We start from the raw sequence: 17,738 nt of genomic DNA, 5'->3' as shown, positions 1-17,738 counted from the left end.
TAATCCTCTTAATTTATTGTTGAATTCAGTTTGCTAGCACTTCCATGAAGATTTCTGCATCTATGTTTACCAGAGATATTGGCCCACACTTATCTTATATTGTCCTGTGTAGCTTTGTTTTCAAGGTAATGCTGGTCCCATAAAAGTGGAAGTGTTCCTTCCTTTTTAATTTTTTTGAGAAAATTTTTTAATTACTTAAATATTTTGAAGACTTCAATAGTGCATCTGTCTAGTTCTGGGTTTTATTGGTTCATTCAGACTTTCCATTTCTTTATAATTTAGTCTTAGTAGGTTGAATATATTGATAAATCTACCAATTTTTCAACTTGTTGGCATGTAATTGTTTATGGTACTTTCTTATGATTCTTCTGAGACTTATTAAAAATGTCTTATAATTGTATCAGGTTATTTTGAAGAAAAAAAAACTTATCAGTCTCTGCAAATAAAATGAAGGGAAAAAACCCTCTAAATTTTAACTACATCCCAACTATGCTCATTTTGACTTTCTGATGTCTCAATTTTTATTTTATTATACCATTTGTTTCATAGAATTGCCTGAGAGATCACACATTTTTATCTCTCTTTTATCTCTCTCATCAAGTCACTAATGCCTTATTTAGTCCATTTGGCAGTATCATAATGCCATGAAAGTTCTTTTATGCCTGTGAATACATGTTAATGTATGGGCAATAAAGAATCAGGAATTTATTCCAGTCTTCATAGTCTGGTCTTATTTGTTCCTGTCCATCTTCACAACTCTTCCAGAAATTTCTAAGCCTGCAGTCACTGAAGCCATAAGTACTAAAAGGTGTTCTAAGTCAAGACACACTGTAAGTCTTGTATAGGCTTTAAGGTCCCTGGCACCGACAGATCTGAGGAAGATCCAGGAAGTTATTTCTAAGCTGTGTTGTAAGTGGGCCAGAAAACTGAGCTCAGTGATGGGTTTTACTATGGTGAGTCCAGCACTGTGTTTAAAGCAAAATGTCTTGCTCACTTATTTATATTTCCCCCAAGTGGACATTGTCACCCTGTACTGTGCTGCCCATGGCAGGGGAAAGGGTGATGCAGATAATGCCACAGCCATCTAGGCTGACCTTGTCTAGTTCACACCCGAAGCCCACAGCCTCAGAGACCTGTGCTGTACTGCAGCATGCATAATGCCATGGTTGCTATGGCCTGCCTGAAACTGAAGTGTATTCAGGACCCAAGGCTAATGCTGTTGGTCGAGGTAGTGCATGCCCAAACACAACTCTGTCCTGCTGAGGTCATGGCCTCCCATCTTAAAACTCATCGTAAAAACCAAGACTCCTCCATGGGCGACAACTGTGAATCAGAGGTTTCTTTGTAATGCTGAGTTTTATGGTGGTAGACCTAGGACTATGTACCAAAGGAAAGTCTCATACTTACTTTTCTTTTCTTCCCTCAAGCAGATGATGCCTCTCTTCACACTGGTATTGGGAGAGAGGTGGTATGGGTCTATCTTTTCCAATTTGTCTTTTCTTATTATCAAGTTAAAATGAGGTACTGTGAAATCTCACCTGTTTTCTTTAGTTCTCGTGAAGATATTTTCTTGCATGGATAGTTATTTAAATTGATATTTCTGTGAAGAGATGATTGTTGGAGAGTCCCATTTTACCATCTTGTTCAACCTATGTTAATGTAAAGTCTTATTTATGGTTCTTAATAGTTTCTTAGATTTGCCCTTTATGGTTATTAAATTGCTTGTGTTGTATTCATTTGTTTATAATATCTTTCAAAAACTGAAGAAAAGTTGTTGAGGTCAAAGAAAGGCTAATTTATGCATAACATGTTTTTCAGTTTGTGTGAATCAAATTATGATGTTTTCAAAATCAAGTAATCAATCAAGAGGGCATAATCTATGCAGTCAAATGTGAAGAGAAGCTAGTAGCATTCTGATAGATTTGTACTCCTGACAACCAAGTCAGATCAGAAATTACCGATTGCATTTATTTTCTAGCACAGGAGCAAGGCATTTGATGGTTGTGCTCTAAAGAGGCCAATGACAGTTCATCCGTCAGTAGTTAGTACTGACCTTACTCAGCTCTTGAGTTCTCTTCAAGGGAAGAGATTTTTAACATCATTTTCTCCAAATTGTGTGATTACATCTAAGAAAGGATAAATGTGTGAGTCTTTCTCTACCATTTAGAAAGTATGCTGATTAAAGCTGAAAACTGAACTCCAAGTTCAATCCACATGGGTATCATGCCTCTGATGGACAAACAAGATTACCTGAAATATAATTACTCAAAGTATAAGAGAAAATGGTACAGAAAAGTAAAATGATTTTTTTAGTTTCTAAGTTTTAATTATTAGACTTTTACTGTTGCAAATTGAAACTGAAAATGGTTTGGTAGTTAGCCCAAGGTCTCATATCCAAGGAACAGAAAGAAAAGTCTGAATTTTAGCTGCCTAACTCCCTTACTTTTTTGCCTTTAATATAACCTATAATCCTTACACCAACACTGGAGATTCTGATGCCTAAACATTTTTATATTTTTTTTCATTCTGTTTTCAAATTCCATACTTCATAAATAATCCCTTGGACCTCCATTCAAATCACTTACAGAGATACTATTTACAGAAGTCAAATTCCATAATGGAGAAAAGATCATTCCATGTTATATGCATCTTCTTTGGAAAATGTTAGGTGTTATACTAAACTACAAATTAAGAAAACTCACTTTAGTTAGTATTAGATTATAATTTTTAAAATATCTGACAATTAAATATGTTGAAAATTAAAGATAATCAGTCTTAGTACATCTCATGATCAGTCAATTATTAAACATGACACAAATGTGATTTGATTTTAATGGCATTTTTGTTATGCATGCATACAAATCATTTTTATAGAAAGTAAAAATAATAATTTTAGTGATTGCAGTATTTCAAAACAGCAACCAGTACAACCTACACTTTCCTACTCTACCAAGTGGCAGATTATGCATTATGCACAGTTGGACAAACCACCTAGGTCCCCAAATGCAGAAAAGAGTACTCTTATCTCCCTGTGAGTCATCCATTGAGAGCAAGAACAGCAGCATTATGCACAGTACGCATCTAGAAATTATGTATGGGTATAATCAGTTAAATATTGAGTTAAATTGTAAGTACTAGAGTTGGAAATGTGAGATGAATTTAAATTGACTCTTAAAACCCACAAAAATAATTTCTTTCCAGAATTCACTTAATTCTTGGAATTTAAACCTCTTAAAGAAAAACAAGTTGAATTTCAACTCCTTTTCTCATTCCATAAGCTGTCTCCTCCATAAAGCCTTATATTAATTATATTGTGGTGAATTAAAAATCTGTTTGATTCTCTGTGTATACTTTTAGAGAATTTTAGAATGTACCTTGTGCTGATTTTCTTATTCAACCAGAGTTAGCACACCTGCATAAGACAATGAATGAGCTGAAGTGTACATTGCATGTCAAGATGAAGACTTTTAACCGAAACACTTTTAAATGCATTTTTCTGATTTTAATGTACTATAATACACTTTAATATACTGAATTCATAAAAATGGAAAATATTTAAACAGAATAGAGTACACTCTAATGCCACACTCTCAAAGCAAATAATTAATACTCATAATTATTTCATCTTAGGTTTGAAGTAGTAAAAGTTATAGAAATAACCCCAGAAAATGAATTCCTACTCCATTTAAGGCCCACCGTATCCATTTCAGATCCCAAGAAAAGAGAAGAAAAGAGAAAAGTGATGAAGTCTTTGCCCTTATAAGGTTTATGGTAGTGAGGAAGAAAATCTGAAACATATGTATATATACTTTTTACTAATATCATACCAAGTAATAATGAGCATATAAAGAAAAATTAAACAAATAGCTATAGAGTTACTAGGGAATTCTATTGTAGGTCTTACTATGAAGTAGACATTAGAGAAGAGAGTCCTGAGTTATGTTTGTCATAAACACTATAATCTTGTTAACACATGGGAATTCCTGGTCTTGTCACAAAGGAATGATAATTCAAAAGTTCTGGTGTCAGTTCTTGTAGTTTTCACTTTTTTATCTCTTGATTGCAAGTAATTATGGTTCAGGTGATTAATTTTCACACAGTGTAAAACATCATACTTCATTATCCAATATTATAACCACAAGTCACAAGTCATATGTAAATATTAAAATTAAAGATTTCAAACTCAAAATTTAATTTTTGTACAAAAAAAAAAACCACCCAGGGGTGCTTAACCACTGATCCACATCCCAGTCCTTGTTATATTTTATTTGGAGACAGGGTCTAGATAAGTTGCTTAGGGTTTCATTAAATTGCTGAGGCTGACTTTGAACTTGTGATTCACCTGCTTCAGCCTCTCTCTCAAGTCGCTGAGATTAGAGGCATGCACCACTGCAACCAGCTCACAACATAAATGTTTAATTTAACATTTAAATTTAAATTTAAATTTTAAGTGACATTTAAAATTCAGTTCCTCAGCTACACCATCCACAGTTCAAGTGCTCACCCATTGTGCTTGACAAGGGCGACTCTATTGGGTAAGACAGGCATACAGCATGTTTATCATCACAGAAGAAACTATGGGACAAATCTAGTTTAGCAGAATCAGTATGCATTTGTTATGTTCATTGACCAGACAACAGAACTGAAGTCAATAAAATTAAGTGAAGACAAGAAAATACTTCAAATTTGTGGTTTCTTTTCAATTCATCTAGAAGGTAATTTCATTCTGAGATGTTTTCAGAAATTTCTACCTGTGACATTGTTATGGTTTAGATATTAGTGTCCCCCAAAAGCTAATGTGTTGGAAAATGCAAGAAGTTTAGAGGTGAAATGATTGGGTTCTGAGAGCCTTATCCTAATCAGTGAGTTGATCCCCTGATAGGGATTAATTGGGTGGTGACTATGGCTAGGTTGAGTGTGACTGGAGGAGGTGGGTCCCTGCTGTCATGTCTTTTGGGTATATATTTTGTCCTTGTTGAGCAGAGTTCTCTCCTTCCTGATATGATGCCTTGAGCTACTTTCCTCCACCACACTCTTCTGCCATGATGTTCTGTCTCACCTCCAACCCCAAGGAATGGAGCCAGCTGTCTATGAACTGAGACCTCTGAAACTGTGAGCCCCCAAATAACCTCTTCCTCCTCTAAAATTGTTCTTGTCAGGTCTTTTGGTCACAGTAGTGAAACAGTTGACTAAATCACACATATTATTGCTATTGTCTTGCTCCAACTAAGATAACTTTCTAATTATTTTGATTAAAAGATACTTCTTATCAATTTAATAGAACAAAAATAAGACAGAAACAGTCTTTTCAATTTTATCTAAACATAATACACTATAAAAAATCTATTCTAATAATAATTTCTAAACTCAAGAGAGCTGAAATCCCAACATCCCTATGACAAAGTCATTGTTCATACCCAAAGTCAATTTTACAGTGCTAAATGGAATCACTGGTAAATCTGAACTTCGACCATAAAATCAATTGTGAACATCTAAAGTTAAATTTAGGGTAGCATGATCTGAATTACCTATTTCTGCAGTTATTCTCTACTAAATCCCAGCTATAGTCATTCTTGATCTTGTCACCAAACTGTGGTCTGAGGAAGTCTCCTGGAGATGAGGAGACCTGTACTTGAACCTTTGAGGTTCTTGACCACATTCAGAAAAGTATTTAAGAATGTGTTGGATATGAGTAATTGAGCAAGAGATTTGTTATAAAGGAGAAGTACACACTTGAGTGGGCAATCTCAAACAGAGTTAGTTTCCTCATCTTGATCTTGGGTTTTAACATTTATGGAAGGATTGTAGTAGGGGACTGAACTAGAGTTAGTCAGGCAAGATTACACAATTCCATGCCAGAATTCCTTGTGCTTGTACACTGTTCTTACATACTCTCATCACACTACTTGCTACTATCATATCTCATTAGAATCTTAAATCCCTACCCAGGAGTGTGCATATTAATATTATAATGTAGCTAGGGTCATTTATTGGTCATCAAAGTTCTTACTGTGCCTACTCCCCTAAAGGAGTGGTTTCTCTAGGTGCACTGTGGTTATCTGTGGGTTTTTTTCTTTCACATCGATAAATAGGCAAGCTGTAAACAAGGATTCGAATATCAGGTCATAAACTGGATTACTCATGAGTTGTTTGTTATACATTTTAAGAGTGTATGGGCATTTCTCTTTTGAGACTCTGTTCTCTCTGTATCCCAAAATTCCTTTCTCTATCTCACCCAATATAGATGCTTAGTAGTTATGGAGGGCAGGAATGCTCAATGATAAAGCATAGTCGATCTGTGTGAAATGAATATCTGTCCATGAACTCAACAGATACTTACTTAAAACCCTGAAGGATAGTGAAAATGTTACCTAGTTTAGGTAATGGCAAGTGATAATGAAAAGACTCCTTTCCATTATTTATTATTTTTCCCCAACTCCTCATATTTTTAGAAAACCTATAGTCTTAAAGTAGTTGAGTTTTAAAATCTTTGGAATAGTATACGGACTTGACATTTTTACTCAATTCCCCAACATATAACATACTTAACCTGGTATAAATGGTGATATAATTATGCAAACAGATACATATTCAAAACTCAAAGTCATTTTTAAAATATAAGAACAGTGTAAAGATTTAAAACAACAAGAAATTAGCCATTTATTATTGGCATCAAGTGGAAGAAAAACTAATAGGCAGGGCTGTTTAGAGGCAGTGTGCTTCAGAATAATTATCATATTATTACTTTTAAATAGCAGTAGAAACTATTCTGAAGGAAAGGCTAACTGCTAATAAAATGCCTTTATTTAGCATAAATTTCTGTTTTATAAATACCATTCTTTAAATAAACTATGATTTAACTGATGACTTATGATGAATACTGACTTAAAACTTTTTAAAAGAAATGTTGCCGGTCATGGTGGCACATGAGCCAGAGTAAGATGGATCACAATTTTAATGCCAGCCTGGGCAATTTAGCAAGAGGGCTGAACCACTGAGTTCAACTCCCAGGACAAACAGAGAGAGAAAGAAAGAGAGAGAAAGAGAAAGATTCTATGAGCCAAACCACTTTTAATATGAATTTTCATTTATATATATATAAATGAAAATATATATATATTAATATGTATTAATATATATATTAACATCATAGGATAAAAATCATAGAACAGAAAATTTATAATGAAAAAGGTGATATCACTATCACTCTTACAGAAATAACAAATTCTGTTATAGTTGATGTCACAGTGCTTCAGCAACTCAAATTTAAAAGTAGACTATGAGACCACAATGAGATGAAGGATGATACTATCCATAATTTCCCCACAAAAACAAATATAGAGAACTATTCATGAAGCAAAATAGCCCAGAGAGGGCTCCAGGACCCACTGAGGACTCTAAAGCAACACAGGAAAGAAAAATAGCAGAATATCTACCTAGAAATGATTCATGGTAAGATCCACATACCTAAGACAGTTAGAAAGAAAGGAGAAAGGTACAGGTGGATGGTGTTAGTCAGGCTGTGGGAACCGTGGGTCACCAGACATTTCTCTACAGAGAACACAAACATCTCTTGTAGACAGGTCACCAATAGTTGTTCTTGGCAGGGAATCCTGGAGAAGAAGATGCAGCTTCATTCTCCCAAAAAGAAATGGCAGTCATTGAACTACTTGGGAAGGAGTCATCACGTCCCCTAACCCTGCACATGCCACATATGCAGAGCTGCAACTGCTCCACAAACACCCATACCTAAACTGGAGCTCAGACCTGAGCGCCATTGCCACAGCAATCTGGTCCACACTCCAGGAATCTGGGCCAAGGCCTCACTGTGTGTGTCTGCACTCTCGGCACCAAGTGAGCCCTCAGAGAGACCTGGACTTCACTCTGATCCTGGGTCTATTCTAAGTGCTCATGCCTGTGTTCTCATTCTTCACTCACTAGCTGCTTTATGAATATCCCCATCTCACATACTGTTGCTAATTGATTAGAGGGACATCCAAACTCAACACCACTGCCGATAGTGCTCCCATTCCAGATTCATGATCCTTCCACATGTGGCCCTGCTTAGGGTTCAGTTCCAAGGCCACTCCATGGGTGTTACTCACCATACCTGTGACACCAACACTTCAAGTAAGCCATTATGCCATGTCTGGTGCTGAGAGAGATTCCATCAGCCCCAACTTTCATGAGGGTAGGAAAAGAGATTGGAAGAACCTTCGCAGCCATCATCACTAAAGAGCTCAACAACCCTTGTGGCCAATGCTGACACCTACAGCATTTGACTCGGAGGATATCTACAATTTTTGTCAACACCAACCTCAGTTGACAGAACTGCACAGAGACTAACTCATAACCCCTCCACTGGTGCCAGAATCAGCGCACCCCACACAGCAAGCACCTTTGCCTCCCCGTCCTGGGGGTAGGTCTTTCCATAGCAGACCACCACCCAGTCTGCCAGAACTGACTGCTTCACCAAATACAGACATCAGCCTAAGGCAATGAGAAACTTATAAAACTAAGAAGACATATCACCACCCAAAAGAAGAAAATAATCTCTTAATGTAATGGAGATATGCAAACTGCCTGACAAAGAATTTATAGTATTTTTTTTAAAAGCTCGGCAAATAGCAAGAAAATACAGAGAAATAACTGAATTAATTCAGGAAAGCAATCAATAGCCCAAAGTAGAAAATTAGTGCAGGGGTTCAATTACTGAAAATATATCAAATGGAAATTTTCAGACTAGAAATATACCAAATGGAATAAAAAAATAATTTGAAAGCATCAACAGCAAAACGACAAAGCAGAGCAATCTTTGAATTTAAAGACATCATTTGAGAATATATAGTCAGACAGCAAAAGAATGAAAAGGAATTAAAATAGCTTACAGGACCTGAGGAAACCATCAAAAGATCCATTGTTCAAGTAATAGTTCAAGTTGGAGAAGAAAGAGGTAAGTGGAGAGAAAACATCTTTGAATAAATAACAGTAGAAAGCAATAATTATCCAGGTACTGGAAGGTCAGAGCTCTCCAATCAGATTCAATTTAAACAAGACTACACCAAGAACTATTATAATCAGACTCAGATAGCAAAGACAAAGAACCTCAACACAGTAAGGGGAAAGTAGATCACATATAGGGGAGTGACATTGGAGCTGGAGGAGAAACCAAGAGAGAATGGGTTGATAAATTCAAAGTGCTGAAGAAAAGAAAACTACTAATGAAGTGTACTGTACCCTGCAAAACTGTCCTTCAGAAATGAAGGAGTGATAAAAACTTTCCCAGATAAAAGCTGAGGAAGTTCATCACCACTAGAACTGTCTCACAAGTGCTAATGAGAGCTCCTCAAGATAAAACAAAAGGATCTTAATTAGTCACATGAAAATGCATGAAAGTATAAAACTCACTGGTAAAATTAAGAACACAGTCAAACACAGAACACGCTAATGCTGTAATGGTGGTGTGCAAATCACTTGTACCTTTAGTACAAAGGTTCAAAGAAAACAATAGCTACAATAATGTGTTGAGGGATATAAAACAAAGCAGGAAGTAAGCTGTGATATCAAAAATGAAGTATGGAAGGAGTGAGGAAAATTGTAGAGAAATTTTATGTGATCAAAGTCAAGTTGTTGTCAGCTTAAAATAGCCAATTATAATAAAAGATGTATTTATGTAATCACAAAGCAGAAGTCTATAGTTGTCACACAAAAGATAAGAGTAAGGAATCAAATTATTTCACTGGAGGAAATTATCCAATCATACAGACAACAAGAGCAAAAGAAAGGAATAAAAGATCTAGAAAACATCCAAAAGACAATTTAAAATATTGCAGTAGTCAAACTTTACATATTAGTAATTACCTTAAGTGCAAATAGGTTAAATTCTCTAATTGAAAGATAATTCACTAACTCCTCACTGAGCCTCCTATAGTTACATACTAATATTCAAAAATGCATTTGACTATTTCTGATCTAGAAAGCTTTTTTTCATATAGGTTTAGGCCTTATAGGTTGAAAATAACCTCATAATGACTGTTCATATGAAAAAATAAAATAAAATAAAATCTTTGACAATCTTTATTCCTTTTTAAGTCTCATGTTCTTTGAAAAGATGGGCTAGTTTATTAGACTTACAAATGAGAGTAGTTCTTCTATATTTGGATTGAGCAAATACAAAATGATTGAAACTGCCTACTCCATAACTCTTAAATAAATTAATATTTGATTAAATAATTTAGCATCTTCACTTGAATAGTACTGCTTTAGAGTGAGGAAAATGTGGTTTCTTTTATGGTCTCCACAAAATGTTTGGTGGGTCTTTGGATTCAAGAATACTAAATAAAATAAACCTATATTCATTCAAATTCTTCATGGTCCTAACCTTAAGAAAAACCCTTCTACATTTACCCTAAATCCTACTACTAACTGGTTCATAACTGGAAAGACTTCACTTTGGTCTTTTTTATTATTTGTAACTTATCAGAAATATTGCTGCCAATATTAGGAAGCAGCTCTCACTAAACAGGAAACAGAATTATCATAAGGGCTGTGAGTAGCTCCCAGGTTAACAGGACAGTATAGAAGACAGGAATTTGTCAGGTCCTGTGGTATGTCCACAGTACTCATGCAGGTGGGATTGCCAACTTGCTGCTTGCCACTCTGACTGCACATTCACATTTGCAATGCTGACATGCTGACCTTTCAACTTTGCTATTATTGGTATAAAGTCACCTCCCGAGTTCTGTCCTTAAGCAAGAATACAGCATTACCAGGAAGACATATCTCAAACATGTGTCACTAGAGGAAACACTGAGATAAAATTTACCAAATACTAAAATACATGTTTGCACAATATAAGAGATCAGGAAGACATACATTATGGCCAGATTACTAAGATTGAGGAAAATTAATGAAACAGACAATGATAGCTGTAGTTATATCCAGTTTATTTCACATGATTGTTCATTGATCAATTTTAAAAATATTTATTTTGATTAAACATAAATATTTTATGATATATAACATGATGCTTTGAAATATGAGTATATTGGGGAAAGCTAAATCAAGAAATGTAACATATGCATTACCTTACATGCTTCTTTTTTGTAGTAAGAACACTTAAAATCTACTCTCTTAGCAATTTTCACATGTATAATATACCATAACTATAGTCACCATGATATACATTAATTGATCTCCTAAAATTATTATTCCTATCTGACATCTATGGACTAACATTTCCCTGTTTCCCCACCTCCAACCTTTAGTAAATACCATATAACTATCTGCTTATATAAGTTTGACTTGTTTGCACCTCACATATAAGTGAAATCATTCAGTATTTGACTTTCTTGCCTGGTTTATTTCTGTCTATATCCATATGAAATCAAATCTGCTTTACTTATTGAAAATCACATACTGTTCAAAAGAAGGACAAAATTTCTGATTCATAATTTCATTAAAAGTTGTTTTCTTTTTACTTTTGTTTACTTTTAATATTTTAATATCAATAAAGAATGATTTCAAGGCTTGAGATTATGTTTTTAATTTTATAGGGGAAACTTCTTAAAATCCATATCTTGCCTACCTATGTCATTATATATGAAGCAACAGATGAATATATATATATATATATATATACACACACATAAAATAACTCATTTAGAGAAGTTTCATTTTTAGCAATGTAAGAAGTTCCCCATAAAAATCACAAAATGGGTGAGATAAAAATATTTTTAAAAACTATAACTTTATACACGAGAAGACAGTACAGAAAGTAATGAGTAGGAAGACTATAAAGATCCAAAAAGGCAGGTAGAACTCCTGAGATTGTCCTAGAGCTTGTGGGCATTTTTTAAAATCAGTGAACTTGAGCATTGGTTTTCTGACCTCCCAACATTCAGGGACTTAAACATAGTCTTAACTCATCCAAGAGCCCAAATGCCAAGTAAGAGGTAGACTTACTGTGATGTTTAATTTTATGTGTCAACTTGACAATATGAAGAAATGCCCAGAGAGCTCATAAATAATATTTCTGAATATACCTGTGATGGTTTCTCTGGAAAATATTAGCACTTGCTCAGTTGATTGGGTAAAGGAGATCCACCTTCTCCAAGGTAGACCAGCACCATCCACTGGTTGAGGGAACACTAAGTAGAACAAAAAAGCAAAGGAAGGGTGAACTTACTCTTTCTTCCTGACCTAGGACATCAATGTTGTCCTGCCCTCAAACATTGGAGCTCCTGCTTCATGTGACTTCAACTTTGGTCTCTTAGTTCTCAGGCCTTATGATTTGTGATGAAATCCACTTTCCTGATTCTCCAACTTGCAGATTGTGGGGCTTCTTGATTTCACAATCACATGACCTACTTTCTAAAATAAATACGTTAATAAATTCTATTGGTTTTATTTTTCTGGAGAACCCTATGTAATATTAATATGACTATCATTAAACCTCTGTTCCCAAAGATCTACATGGTACTCAGTCTTGATATTCATGCTCAATAGAAGAAAGCAACTTCCTCTCAAGAATATGAATCATAATCCTTCCTACATCCGGGTTTCTAAACTAATTCATATTGTCTAACTTGCCTAAGAACATTAAACTTACATATAGCCCAAGTATTTCTGCACTGGTAGTGCAATGAACTCACCTTCACCTCAGTTTTCAAAGAATTTACACAGATGAAATTTCAAGGAAACTATGAACTGCATTGCCTAAAATAATTAAATATAGAGAGGAAAGAGTTGCAGTGTCAGAAAAAGTCAATGAAAATAACCAAGAAAAACTTGAAACTCACAAAACTTCAGATATTAGAATTGTGACACCTAATATAAAATAAAAAGGTTCATTTTTCAAGAAATAAAAGAGCTTTAAAAAACAAGTAAACAGATTTGTAATATTAATACTTTAGACATGAATATGTATATTTGAAGGTAAAGTTCTCACTAATTTGTGCATTAACAAGCAGTCCAGACGTGCATGAAAAGAAAATTACTTAAAACGTTAAGCTAGGAAAAGGTCATGAATGCAGTGTAGAGAGGACAGGAAGCAATTTGAAGATGAAATTAAGACATGAATGGTAGAACTAGAGGGTCAAATGTATGTCCATTCACAAATCCCAGGATGTGAAGATAGAGTAAAGGTGGCAGAAGAGTACTTTAAAGAAGGAACAGAAGAAAGCATTTCATAATTGGAGCAAGGTCCAATCATATTTAGTAAGAACAAGGAATAAAAATCAGAATAAATAAAATCCTCATGCAAATATATTACAATGACATCATAGAACAGCTATGAATAAAAAAAAATCTTAAAAGTAGCCAGAAAGAAAATATTACTTTGAAACAAAAGTGACAAGGACTGTCAACTGTCTTCTCCACAATCTGACAGTTGAGACAGTTGTGTTGACACAGTAGGTAAAGACAAAATTCAAAAGGGAATGAAAACAAAATAATCCATCAATTTCAACAATGAAGAAAATGGGAGAAAAAGAATCATGGTAAAGATCAAAGGTAAACAAAGTGTAAAGTAAGCAAATAGGAATAAATCAAAAAATATCAATTATTAAAATAAAAATAAATGGACTAAAATTTCTTTTAAAATATTTTCAGGTGAGATTTAAAAATATAAGTAAATCAAAACTATATTCTGTTTTAGAGACACATAAAAATCATGCATGGATAAAAGTTGAAAATAAATGCAGTTTATCTTGTGTGTATAAATATTAATCAGAGGAAAACAAATGTAGTTATATTAATGTCAAACTGTAAGAATTAATTCAAGCAAAAGTTTCCAAGAATAAAAATTATGCTATATAGTATGACCATATAATTAGAAGTAGTTAAGATTTCAGCAACATAACAACTTCCCAAAAAGTAAAATGATGCTAAGTTGTGTGCATTAAAAGTTTTGCATATATAAAGCAAACAAGAGCATGTCTACCAACAGATCCAAAGTTCTATTGAAAGATTTTAACATATGTCTCTTTATATTCCATAGGGTAAGGAGATAGACACCATTAAGGTTAAAGAAGAATATGCAATATGTTTAACATGTTTTTTAAAGTGTACAAGAGACATAAACAAAACTTCACAGAAGAAGGAGAAATGACTTATATACACATGAGAATATGTTTTGCTTAAATAGAAAAAAATGCAAATACGTTTTACTTGACTAGAAAAAATGCAAATTGAAACAGTAAGCTAATTTCTACATAAACTTTCAGATAATACTATGTGAAGCAACTAGAATTTATATGCTACTGAATGTATAGATAAATTGAACCACTTTGAAAAATTTTATATATTGTACAACAGGACATGTCCACACCTTATAATCCCACAGTTCCTCTCTTAGGAAAGCTCCAGAGAGAAAATGCTGCACACGGACCCCCAGGAGACATTATAGGCATTTCTAATAGCATCAGTCAAAATGACCACAAAGTGGGAACAACCCGAAAGACCATCAAGATCAGCATGGATGAAGGATCTGTAATCTATGTATTCAATGGAATGCTCTGCAGCTATGAATCATTTGAATAACAGCCAAAAGCAACAATAAATATGGATAATCTAAAAGATCAGTGGTCAAAAACTCAAGTTATAAAAGAATACATGCACTATGATTTTTCTTTATAATAAATGCCTAAAAATTTACAGATTTAAATAATATACCAATTAGATTGGATATGGATGACAACAACCATAATAGCAAAGAAATGTCTACTACAAAATTCAAGAAGCAATGACTTCAGGGCAGGGCAGACTGGGAAAGACACAATCAGGCTGCTGCAAGAGGGTACAGTTCCATTTCTTTGCCTGCATGATGGGTATGGGGGTGTTCATTTTATTATCGTCCTCCAATTGTAATATATGTTTCCATCTACTGCTGTGCACATCTACTGTTGTTCAGATATTAGAAAAACAATAAACCACTGAAAGAAATCACAATCGAATATAGTTTTCAGATCAGAAGACACTGAGGATCATTTTAGATTTTAGAGAAAACGTCAAAATATACTTAATAGTCTTTACAATAAAATTTATGAATCACAGACAAGTGCAAAATCAGGGGGAAAATTGTACCTTCTTCATAGTTATTAAGTCTAAACTAGGATATTTCAACCGTAAGTCAGTCGAGCAGGCAGCCAGCTAGGGAACAAAGAATATTTTCACCCTCAGCAAGGATTCTTCACTTTGGTTAAATGTTAAGCCTTTCCCCTGCAGGGTACAAGGAAAGAGGTCAAACATTTTAAGAATAATCGAATAGTTTAACCTGTGCTGTAGGGGCTTGTTAACAGAACTTGGTTCTGCAGTAAGAAAGCCACAGATTTTCTGGGGTCTATTCAAAGGCTGTCAACTTATCAACAACAATTGGCCATATAATGAACTCCTCACTTTTATTAAATCCTTGGGAATAAGAACTTCCTATTTTTTTTTCCTATAAACCTATGATAAAATAAATATGGCAAATAAAAAATTAAATTATGAATGGACTGCCGTTTCTAAACTAATGTTTTAATAGATTACTCAATTCATCTTTCTATCTCATCACCAGTGGATGAGAGGATTTGGGAAGATAAGCTTGTTTTACAAAGTAAACCATCTTTAGGGAATAAGTTAACCCTAACCTGAAAGTAATAAACATTTTCTTGAGAGGATAAAACTTGTAACCTACTGAGCTAATCAGATCTCTCAGGAAGGTGCACTGCAGGACAATAATCTGTGTTTTAGTTTGTGCGTACATCCAAAGCTAGTTGTAAAAGATGGTCCTAAAATTGAAAATAATAAGTCATTGCAATTCAACTGCTTATTTACAAAATAATCTATCTTTAATTTGTTCTGAAACTGGTTTTTAAAAACAATTTAGAAGCAAGAAATAATTTATCGTACATTGAAATTAGCCTGGTCATATATTTGAGGTAACATGTATGGAGTTTCAGGTTCACTGGGGCTATGCTGGACCTAGACTCTACTATTTGTGTTCAGATCTTATCAATTGATAGTAAATCTACTAGAATTATAAGCATTTTCTTATAAACTTTACAAAGACAACCTTGTATATAAGATCAATAATCAAATGTCAAATTTCATCTATTTACATATGGAATTGAAATTAATGGACCTAAAATATGCAATACTTATATGTGTGTTTTATTCTTTATAGCTTCAAGATATGAATCTTGACTTTCAATCTGACCACCATAAAGCACAACAAGGACAAGGTTAATCAGAGTCTGGAGTCACAGAGAAAAGATTATGCTGGATGAGATTGTTTTCATTAAAGCTAAATTAGTTATATTACCAGAATTCTAATAATTTATTTATTACCACCTATATCTCACAAAAATTTTATATCATACTATCATTGTATTTTTGGTAATTATTATAAAAAAACCATTCAATTAATTCTCTTACATGTATGGGCAAAGATTTTTTTTTTTAAAGTCATATGGGGTTGTTGGGGTCAAAGTGGCACATTCCTACAAGGTGATAAAGGAACATGTCACTCACTGGTGATATTTAGGCAGAGGTCCAAAGGAGAGAGGTGAGTAAACCTCATGAATATAAGAGAAAAGTTTTCTAGGCAAAACACAAGCAAGAGCAAGGGTACTTAAGCAGAAAAGTACTTGCCATATTTTAAGGAACTGAAAAGAGGTCAGAGTAATGGAAGAGATTTGAGTGGGGGTAGATTGGAAGATGGTTGGGAAGGTACTGGAAGATACTCAAAGATGCTTAAAGGTTATGGTGTATTAGTATCTTTTTGTTGCTATTACAAAATACCTGAGATGAGTAATATACAAAGAAGAAAAGATTTAGTTAGCTCACAGATTTGGAGATTCAAGAACATAACCCTGACATCTGTTTGGATCTGATGAGGACCTCCTTGACTGCATGACTCTATTTTCAAAATATATATTCAAAATTATCCATAAAGCCATAAAAATACAAAATAACTATAATCAACAGTATCACATTTCAAAAGCAAAATCATTTTGATTAAATGGAAAACAATATTTTTGTAAAAGAAATATACTTAATATATTTAGAAAAATAAAACAGATCATGATTTTAGAACTTGTTGACAATATTAAAAACTGTTATCAAGTGAATCACATGCCTATAATCCTAGTGACTGTGGAGGCTGAAGAAGGACAATCATACATTTGAAGGACCCTGTGTCAATATAAAAAATAAAAAGGACTGGAATACAGTTCAGTGGCAAAGTGCCCCTGGGTTCAATCCCCAGTACCAAAATAAATAAATAAAAAGAAAATAAATAAATAAAACTGTTATCATGGACTATACATTATGGTTAGATCTACAAATATTCAAATTAATATGAGTTATTTAAAATTAAAAAAAGCAAATAGGCAACTTTTATAAATCTTGATTATCTCTGAAATTACCAATGGGAGCAAAAAAAAAAAAAAAAAGCAAGAAAACTGAAGTTCAACATCACTCCCCACAATGCATGGATGGAAGTGCAAGGGATTCTGTTTGGTTACTAAAGCAAAATGTAGTCTTAGAATTCAGGAGAAGGTGGAGGACATCCAGGTGAGGAATATGTGATTTAAAATAAAATCGTCTTTTGTCTTGAATCGTGTAACTGGCCACAAGAATAAAGCTATTTAGGTGTTATATGTGTTATTCCTTTTTATGTGAAATAATGATAATGAAATCTGTCTTAGGGATTTAGTATAAAGAAAGTGAGTACCACTGGCCAGACTGCAAGTTAG

This window comes from Sciurus carolinensis, chromosome 4 (assembly GCF_902686445.1).
Source record: "Sciurus carolinensis chromosome 4, mSciCar1.2, whole genome shotgun sequence".
NCBI lineage: Eukaryota > Metazoa > Chordata > Mammalia > Rodentia > Sciuridae > Sciurus > Sciurus carolinensis.
The sequence above is the reverse complement of the archived record's forward strand: the minus strand, read 5'-3'. Positions refer to the sequence as shown.